The following is a 10,127-nucleotide window of genomic DNA, read 5'->3' as shown; positions in this document are numbered from 1 at the left end:
TTAGCAATAGAAATGGGGACTCCCGTGATGGCAGCTGCTCCCTGCAATACCCCTCCCTGCTGGCAGCCTCCCTCTCCAGCGCCTCCTCGGAGGAAGACCAAAGAGGAGGCTGCAGCAGCGTGGCTGGGGGAAACAACTGCTCTATCTCCCATTCACCTTCTCCTGCCCCGGCAGCTGTGGAATTTCCCTCACCTGCCTGCCTGCTTCTCCCCTTTCCTTCTCCTTTCCTCTCCTCTGAGCTTGGCGCTCCCCGCCCCTCATCCTGGCACAGGGCTGGGCTCTCAAACCTCCCCTGCCAATTGCTGTGCCGGGGAATCTCTCCGCTCCCCAGGCCCAGCTGCAGGGAACTTGTAACCCACTGGGGATGCATTTTTTATTTTCTGGGGACATTCCTTATGGTGACTGGCAGGTGGATTCTTCTTATTCATTTGGATGATGGTAGCGCCTGGCAACCACCGCTGTGGGCCAGGACCCCGTGTGCTAGGCTCAGTACATTATCATTGCTATTTATTAGATGAGGGAATAAATAAATATTTATTTATTAGGGGATTCTGCCCCGAGTGGAGTTTGGCTCTCAGCCATTGCTAGACCCATATCTCTCCAGAGCTCTGGGGCAGGGGGATAGCAGCTTGCCTAGCACAGGCACATGTGAGAGATTGTCTGGGCTGCCTCCTCCCACTTACCGTGATGTCACTTTGGGGCCCGGTGGCTGTTGCCGTCAGGGAGCCTGGGACATGCCAGATGCAATTAAAGACTCAATTTTCCAATAGGTTTCCCAGCAACTGTACAGCAAGGGGAGCTCCCCTCCTGGGGGACGGTGCAGATGGCTGAGCCGAGCAAAACGGGCACCGTCCCATGCGTGCTGGGGAATAAACGCGGCGTTGCGGCAGGGAGGGGGGAGACTATTCCCCCTCTTGGCTTTGAGCGGCGCAGGGAAGCGGATGGGAGTCTCGATCCAGGGTGGGGCCTGACTCCTGGGGTCTGCCAGCTGGTGGCCAGATGCTAGCATGGACCTAATCGATTAGACACGTCCTGCATCGGGGGGCTCGCTCAGTGTCCGCCCTGCATGCACTGGGATCCCTGGGGGCCTGTGGGCAGCACCTCCGGCTGGCCAGTTGGACTGAGCTTGCCCCAGCAGAGCAGGTATGCGCCACACTCCGGGTTGCAGGGGCTGGGCTGGCCTGGGGGTTACCTTCCTCTAGCCAAGCGGGGAGGAGCAGCCATTGGAGGCTGGCGAAACGTGAGGTGGGCCGTGCTGATCCAGCCCCTCTGCCCCTGCCCCAGGTGGCTCTTCCAGAACCCAGGGCTGGATTCTGGGCCGCATTTTGTAGGAGGTGCAAACCAGGCAGAGATGACAGGCGGCATCACCTCGCCCTTATGCCCTCTGAGCTCTGGGCTGCTCTCCTGGAATGCAGTGCGGCCCAGTCACACGCCCAACATGGGTGCCTCTCATGGCCTGGGCATGCTGCTCCACCAGGAGACGGGGGTGGCTTTGGGCTGCTCTGCTAGCCCCAAAGCAGTGGGAAGAACCCTTTGCACCAGGAGTGTGGCCTGGGGTGATGTTCTGCCCTGGGCACCGTGGGAATAGCCCAGAGGAGTCTGAGCAGGGCCAGAACTGGGCTGCAGGTAGCGAGTCCCCAGGCCGGCGGATGGATGTGCCTGAGGGATGCTGTCTCCTCCTCTGCGATAATTCTCTGCTTTCTGGATCAGTCACAGTGGGCTCAGGGCTGCAGTCATCTCCCGACGGCTGATTAATGGTCCTTGTCTGGGATTCACAGCTCAGTGAGCTCCAGAGCCTCCTGTGACTGACTGACAGACAGACGGACAGCCTGTCCCAGGAGCCGCTCCTCCTCCGGAGCCCAAGGAGAACAAGAGCGATGCTGTTGGTGGGGATCTCAAAGGGCTATGCGAGCATTTACACGAAGTCTCACCATGCCCCTGTGAACGAGCTGGGTAACTTGCTGTATCAGGCCTGCTCCTCAGAAGGGGAAACTGAGTCACGGGGGAGTTAAGTGACGTGCTCTAGGTCACCCAGCAAGACAGTGACAGAGTTCTGAAGAGACCCCAGCAGGCCAAAATCCCAGTTGCCTGCTGCAACCACTAGACCACCCTTCCCTTCCAGAGCTGGGCATAGAAACCAGGAGTCCTACCTCCCAGTTCCTCTTGCTGCAACCGCCAGACTGCTCTGGGCTGGGATCAGCCCTAACCTGTTCAGATTTCTCTGTGCGTGTAGTCCTTGTGGCATCTTAGAGACTAACAAATTTATTTGGGCATAAGATTTCCTGGGCTAGAACCCACTACATCTGATGAAGTGGGTTCTAGCCCACAAAAGCTTATGCCCAAATAAATTTGTTAGTCTCTAAGGTGCCACAAGGACGCCCCATTTTTTTTTGCTGATACAGACTAACACGGCTACCACTGAAATCTCTCTCTGTGTGTAGCTGCCGTCTCACCTCCCAGGACATGCTCTCTAGTGGCAGACAGCCTCTCATGAGACCACTGCTTGATCTCCCCCTCTGCCCATAGAGGTTCCAGGGCGGAGATCCCTGTGCTCCCTAGCACTCAGCCCTCCAGAATCCTAGGTCCAAATGTGACCCGTGAGTCAGGGAGACAAAGGAAGGACACCACCCACCTAGTGACTGGATCTGCAGTGCCTCAGTTGCCCTCAGCCGGGCATGACAGGCCGGGGTATGGGGGGATGTTCCATAAAGCCTTGATTCATTCTCCAGCCTGGGAGCCCCAGGGGGCATGACTTCCTGTGCCAGAGGAGGCAGGCAGCTGAGTGATCCTCCCAGTCTGATTCACAGGGCCGGATCCTCCCTCTCTTACCCGAAACAAGAGACGTTTCACTGAAGCCGATGGGGTGGCACCTGTGTCCATGACCAAAGAGTCAGGCCCAAAGGAGAAAGTAAGCAGAGGTCTAAAGACGAACCAAGGGCCTGATGGGTGGGGGCAAGGAGGCTTTAAGCCACATGCGTGCTCCTTTTATCCTGGGCTGTGCAGGAGCCTACCTGAGCCTGGGTGTAAGTTAGAGCAGCCTCAGAAGCTGCTCTAAACTTAGCTCCGTTTCCCCTGGCCCTTGTAATGAGTGTCCTGCCTGGGTTAGGATAGGGCACCTTGGTGGTGTGTCTGTGTCTGTGGGGCTGTGTGTGGGGGGAAGCTTTGCCCTGCTATGCTTGTTCAGTGGATAATGAGAGGGCTTCAGCCTCTCTGGGGCTGTAAAATGGGCATCTTCCACCAGCTCTCTGACTGCTGTGAATAACATCCCCCCTCGCCTAGCTAGAGAGCTAGACTAGGGAAGGGTGGAGGAGGAATAAAGGTTTTATTGGCACATGTGTGGGACGGTCCCTCTCCTCACCAGCCACGATGGGGCTGTGTGTGGGTGACATGCTGGTAAATTTCACACCAGCCGTTGCTGATATTTAAAAGCACAAAGAAGTGAAATAGCAAAAATTCCTCCACTGAACCCGGAGCTCTTGCTCTATCCTGCTGCCTGTCTCTGAGAGGGCCTCTCAGGCACTGGGGAGACACAAAGTTGATGAGATGGGTGGATTCACAGAAAGGTACAGAAGCTGCAAGACGGAGCCCGGGCATCTTGCTGTTGGGGAGGAAATAAGAAAGTTGCAGCCAGAAGGATGGTTTGGTTTTCTGGTCTCCGGAGACGCTTTATAGCAGCGTGAGCGCCTGTCATCTAGTTGCATGGACCATGACCACTTGCCAGCTGGCTTTGAAATGTCACCTTCTGGGCACCTCCTTTGGGAGTCAGCTGAGTCTAGTAGTTAGAGCAGGGGACTGGGAATTAGGAAACTCATTGTTCCCCACTCTGCTGCTGAGTTTAGGTGTGAGGTTGGCAGTGTCACCTCCGCTCTCTATCTTGGTTTCCCCGGTCTATGGAGTGGGGTTATATTTCTCTACCTTCAAGGAGCACGTGGAGAACCTCAAATGAAAAGTACCGCAATGCTAGTGCCAAGGATTTCAGTGGCAGTGCTTTATTGCTAACTCCAGGAACCAGTGTGTGTGTGTGGGGGGGGTATCTGGGGGGGGGTTTCTTGTGCTGGGAGATGTCACGGGGCAGGAGTCTGCCATCCACAGCGTTAGGACCAACAAATAAATTAGTAAACTTCAAAATCAGTTATTTATTGAGGATGAAATTCACCCCTGTGCATAGGGCCCGCACCCCAGACTCCAAACCCTTTGTGCCCATCCGGGACACAGTGAAATGTTCAACGCGCTTTCTGAATGAGCTCAGCAAAGGGACCACTAGAGGGACCAGTGAGCACGCTAGAGAGCAAGGGGCTGCACTACATTAACCTAAACTTTCTAATTTGTACTCTTGTCAAGTGCTCGATGGTTTTCTCCTGAACAGGCACCATAAGGAGAAGATTGGTTCATGGACTAACGCACCTGCATTCCTTTTGCACAATCTTGTCACTGCAGGTGCAAGGACCTCCTCCTCTGCAGCTTCTGACATCTGGGATAGCTTTTGGGTATCTCCACCTCTTTTACTCTCCATCTGACTCCAAAGCTGGGATGGCATGTGTTCCCTCTCCTTCCACCTCTTTCCCCTCTGCTGTCACTCATTAGCGCTCTACATGCCTTGTTTCACTCTGGAAAGGATTTGGGAACACAGATAGCATGAGAGATGGACAATGAAATAAAGGTGAATGTAGATTTTGTTTTAATGGCTGGATTTTTGTTTAATGGCCCAATTGATTTATTTCTAGCCTGATACAGCTCAATCCTGATCGCCTTGCTCATGGTTAAGGAGGCAGCATGCTTTGGGCCAGGGCTGCGCCTAGAGGGCTGATGTCCGTTTGGGGTGGCTGGGGGTGGGCGAGGTACATGTCTATACCGGCAAAAGCCCCAGTGTAGACGCAGTTACGTGGATTTCTGCAGCGCTGGGGGGCCCTGTTTGCGAGCCCTTGGCCCCGATTTGCAGAGGCGTGGGGCCCCTCAGGGAGGTCTAGGGGAGCTAATGAGACAAACGACCCCAGTGATTAATAGATCCCCCAGATGTGTGAGGGGGCTCCGGGTTCAGAGCTCAAGCCAGGCTAGCCAACAGATGTTAATTGCATTATCACTTAACAATGAATGAAACAGGGCTCGCACAGTGGCTAATTTAAATACATTTAAATAAAACCCCAGCAAAAACCCAGTGCAATTATCACATGCCCCCCGCGACCACATTGCTTATCAATATTGATGAACTTCATTTGAATGCCCCGCCTTCTTTTGGCTGCTTCGGCTCTGATTGGCTAGTTCCCTTGTCACTCCATGGCCCGCCTACCGGCCCCTCCTCCCTTGCTCCCCGTTACTTGGAGGCCCCGCTAAGACGGTTGCAGCCTAACCCGGCGGCTGTGCTGGGCCCCTCCTTCCTGGCTGGGGTGCTGGACGCTGATTGGCCCTCCCGTGCTGTCAGTCACGCCGTGGACCCGCCCCCGTCCCCGGCTGGGGCTCGGCAGCAGGTTGGGTTGCGCAGCGGAGCTTGGTGTCTGAGGCGGCCGCGGCGGCGGGTCCCCTCCTCCGCCCCCTCGGTGCCCCGCGCCCTGCGGAGGGTGAGGAGGGGCCGGGCCCCGGGGCGGGCGGGCGCGAGCGGGCGGGGTGGGGGTTCTCGCCCAGCCCGGGGAGGGAGCGACGGGAAGTCCCGGCGCAGGCCGCGGCCTGGCGGAGCCCCCGCCCCAGGGACCCCCTCGGGGCCCGGCCGGGCCGGAAGAGGGGCGGGCGTGTGGGGGCGGGGGGATGCGGTGGGGGGGATGAGGAGGGGTATCAGGGAGGGGGGTTAAGGGGTAACAGGGCATGTGTGGGCACTGGGGGGGTAAGAGGGTAACAAGGGGTCCTGGGGTAAAAAGGGGATGGGCACGTAGGGGGGCGAGGGGAGATGTGGGAGTCCTGGGGTAATGAGTGGGGGTACCTGACAGGGTGTATGTATGGGGAGAATGGAGGAATAGGGGGGTGTGAGGATACTGGGGGAATAAAGGGGCTTGTGGTTGGGGAGTGGAGGGTAATGAGGGGCATGTGGACAGGTGAGTTTGGGGTAATAAGACAATAGGTATGTGGAGTGAGGGGAATAAAGAGGAATGGGGTAATTCATGGTGGACTGTGGGGAGTTGGATAGGACCGTTTTTAGATAACTGGGGAGCGGGTATTTGGGGATATAATATGGCTATCGGGGACAGCTGGAGAGCATGGGGGTCATATGAGTTGTATGTGGGACTGGTAACATGCATATAAATATACATGGTTATAGTGTGTGTGTGAGAGTGTGACATAAATGTCAGGATATTCGAGGAGTAGTGGAGGGTTGGAAGGTAGTAAGTGTGGAGTATTGGGGAGCCGTTAGATGTGGGTGGGGTATATCACTGACAAGGAGTTGATGGCTGGTTGAAGGTAGCTTTCTTGTTCTTTTGGGGAGTATTTTGGAGGGGTGTGAGATGGATTGTAAGTCACAGGCTAGTTTAGGTAGGAGTAATTGTAGTCAAGGTTTTTCATTTTTTTTTGAGGTGGAGAGGGGCTAGGCAGGTAATGTGGGTGTTGCAGAGAGCAAGGGAGAGGAATTCTTTCTCCATCTCCTTGTTGAATTTCAAGCTGAGGTGGTATAGAATGGGGAAGCCAAATATTGGCAAGTGTTCTGGAGGAGTGGGGGGGGGGGTAGGAAGGGAAGAGTTTGTGGGTGAGGGGGTGTTATGGTTTATTCTGGAGGCAGTGGATTTCCCCTCAAAGTTGTTTCATTAGGCTGTCTTGGAGGGTCTAAACCCTAGTGTTTACTTTTGTACTAGGCCATTGCTAGCAGATGTGATCTTAAAATAGAAACAAAGAGGAAAATAACTAATTAGGTTATGTTCTAGTGTTAGATTTATTTTGTTCTTTGTATCTTTTTATATTAGTGATTGTTTTGAATTTAAATTCCCTGTCAGTACAGCTTTTAAAAAAAAATCGTGTGGAATTGCACTTGATGGATGGATCTTGGTGAAACTGACAACCTAGACCTATTTGTTTATAGATGTATTTGTCAGAGTACATTTTTTAAATACCTACAACTCTGGTGACTTTACCAGTAGAGGAGTTGACTTCCTCACAGGCCACAGGAAGCAGTAACTTGATATTTAATCTGAGTCCAACTCTGTAAGAGAACTCGAGGTCCTTCAAGTAACCATTCTTGTGTTGGTTTTCTTTTGAAGCATTTTAGCTTTCAGAACATCCTTAGCCTTCCAACAGCATGGCAGTGAACTAAGACTCTGATTCTGCAGACTTAAAGCATATTCTTAACTTTAGGCACTGTGTGTAGTCCCATTGGCTTCAAGTATGTGGGTATATATTTTTGTAGGATTGGGGCCTAAGTCAGCACAGCTTCATAAAGCAAACAGTCTGACGTCACGGTGTTACCTAGATTACTTCAACTGTATTTATGGCCAGTATGAAATATATTACACAAAATAACACTGGCTAAATATTTAAGTACAGCTTTTTGTGTGTAAGCTTCTCTCATGCCTAAAACAAACAAGAATAACACTTTTTTGTTTGTGGTCTTCCAAGTGTTGTAACATGTTACAACTTCCAAAGGAAGCAGTTTTTAAATGTACTTCACATGTTCCATTTGTAATGTTCCTTATTTCCTGATTAAGGTAGTATTTATACTTTTGTCTTCAAAATATTTTAAAAGCATTAACTAAATGTTCACAACATACAGGGAGTTTTACAGGTGGGGAAACTGAGGCACACTATTACTTGTTCTAGTCTGAGACAAGCAGAAAGAATGATGCAGTGGTTAGGTGCTAGCTTGGGACTTGGGAGACCCAAGGTCAGTTCCCTACCCTACACAGACTTCCTCTGTGACCTTGGGCAAATCATTTAATCTCTCTGCATCACAGTTGCTCATCTGTAAAATGGAGATAGGGTAATGTTACTATCTCTCAGGGGTACTGAAGATAAATACAGTAAAGATTATGAGGTGCTTAGATACTGTTGTAATGGGGGTCTGGATAAGTTCTAAAGTTATGGGAAAATAGTGTCAGAACTGATGAGAATTTGGGGAGTTCTAGCTCCTGGCTCCCAAACTCTAACTACTAGACACTGTTCTCCTCAAACTTGAGCAGACATTCTGGCCTTCAGAAAGTATTAAATGCCATTTTCCCCCCACTGCTGGTGAAAATAGCCCACTACTTTGTACAGTGAAAATCATGTAACTGAATGTCACTTTTAGTAATAGGGGGAATCATGATTCCTCATACCGAAAGACATCCCCTTAGCACAGTGGCTGGTCCGTTGAGCCTTGGTGCTGGCAATATGCCTTGGCGCTGGCAAAATGCCTCGACTTAACTGGTTGTCATTAGAATAGTTTATGCTTTATGCAAGGCTTGAAATAGTCACTTGTCCACTTACCAGTAACTAGTGGGAAGTTTTCCCTGACGTGTTTGGGAGGGGGTGGAGAAAAGGAGAATTTAAGCTGCCATTTAAAAAAAAAAACCTTCTTGTCCTTTCAGTTGTGAAGAAATGGCCTTTGTAGTGCTATTTTACTGACTTTGCAGACCCTGGTGCTGTGTAGAATTGACAACTGATCAGTTTCACTGCTGCTATTCAGAACCCTGGGGGTAGCAATAAAGCTGAAAAACAAGCATGACAGTTTCACTGTATTGCTGCTTGGAAAAAGGCAGGCTCTGGGGGAGGATGGCCCAAAAATGGTGGTTGCAAGAATTACAGAGAAATAGTCCACAACAGATGAGGTATTTTGGGGTTAGCGCAGCAGAGGGGTAGGAAGAGAACTCCTTTTTAAGAGCCATAGGGGGACTTAATTTTATCAGACCCCTGCTAAGAATATAGTGATATGAAAAGTGAATCCCTCACAGAGTTTCAAACAGGGTGCTAGGATCCCTAGGATAAGAAGCTATAAACTGCAGCTTGCTCCAGTCCATGTTTTGCCTGTGAATGCTAGAGGTTTGCACCAGTGTAACTATAGTGGTGGCTAGCCATGAATGCTTGAAATCCTTTGTCTGGACAAGGTCTGTTTCCCCCTCTCTAAAACAGATGAAAGGGTTGAGACTTGACTGGCTACTGTTCGAACAAGTGATTTGAAGTGTAAAGTGTTTAAATTATCATTTGCCTTGTCTAATGTGTTTAGCCACAATGCATTTTTTAACTTGGATGGTACCCTGACCTTTTGTTTGTCAGAAAGTGTTGAATTTGAAAATTGCTTGTATGACTGGTTTGTAACCCTCCTGATAGGTTAAGAGACCTAACAGGTGGTAAACACTGCGTTGCCAAGGTGATGTGTTATGTTCTCCTCCTCCTTTATGGATCTCTTAGTTTGATGTGCAAAATGTCAGAAGATATTAAAAGGGGGAGGGAATGATGTTTAAGAAAAATGTAAGTAATGTTCCTTCCCACAGTGCTCTGTGGTCTCACCTGGTTAATAAACTAAACCTGTTAGAGAACCACCAGCAAAGCTGAAGAGGGCATAATTTTTAAACACGCGTCTTCATGCTGGTATCCTCAGCTTATTTAAAAAAAAATTACCCAAACTTTTGCAGCATAGATAAAATTTAAAGGGCCAAATTCTGCCCTTGGATTCATGCATGAAACTTCTTTGACTTCAGTGGGAGTTGCATGTGCATTGCATATGCATATCTGATGGTAGAACTTGTCCCAAATTACTCTGGGCTAGCCTACAGTGCTGTTGGTTTTATTGCTATCACATGAGCATTCCATCTTTCTGTTTGCTTCGGTTCAGTTAAATAGGTAGCTGTGGCACTGCAGCAGCTCTGCCTCTGTTTACCCAATGGAGTCTTCAGGACACTTTTTGGTCATGGATGTGGCTTTGATGTGGGGACTTCAGTACCCCAGAAGGCTAAGACCAACAAACAAAAAGAGAATCTTTGGGCCTGGTGGGTTCAACTTTCAACCCCCTTCCTCTTAGGTGGTCCTCAGCTACAGTGGCTTAGCTTAATGACTACCAGCCAGTTCCTGGTAACAAATCAAACTGTCTGACCTACCCTTCCTCAGGAAGGCACTGGCAGACTGTAGTCTTCAGGCAGCTCCACCCAGGCTTCTTTCTGAATGTGAGGACTGCCAGTCTGCTCTCCTTCCCAGTCAGGAAGTTGTGCTCCCTCCTTTTAACTCCTTCTTACATGCCT

The 10,127-nt window shown here is 50.7% G+C and overlaps 1 protein-coding gene across 3 annotated transcripts in view; it reads left to right on the top strand.

Moving 5' to 3' along the window:
* Positions 1 to 5,352: 5,352 nt before the first annotated feature.
* GNG7 (G protein subunit gamma 7) overlaps positions 5,353 to 10,127 on the top strand; it is a 129,768-nt gene continuing 124,993 nt past the window's right edge. Inside the window, exon 1 of one of the 3 annotated variants that reach the window (XM_044998454.1) lies at positions 5,353 to 5,465. The gene's annotated coding sequence lies outside the window, so the exon portion shown is untranslated. Of the gene's footprint in view, positions 5,556 to 10,127 lie in introns of all 3 variants that reach the window. The other 2 variants (XM_044998452.1, XM_044998455.1) reach the window with 2 other exon arrangements.

This window comes from Mauremys mutica, chromosome 24 (assembly GCF_020497125.1).
Source record: "Mauremys mutica isolate MM-2020 ecotype Southern chromosome 24, ASM2049712v1, whole genome shotgun sequence".
NCBI lineage: Eukaryota > Metazoa > Chordata > Testudines > Geoemydidae > Mauremys > Mauremys mutica.
The sequence above is the reverse complement of the archived record's forward strand: the minus strand, read 5'-3'. Positions and strand labels throughout refer to the sequence as shown.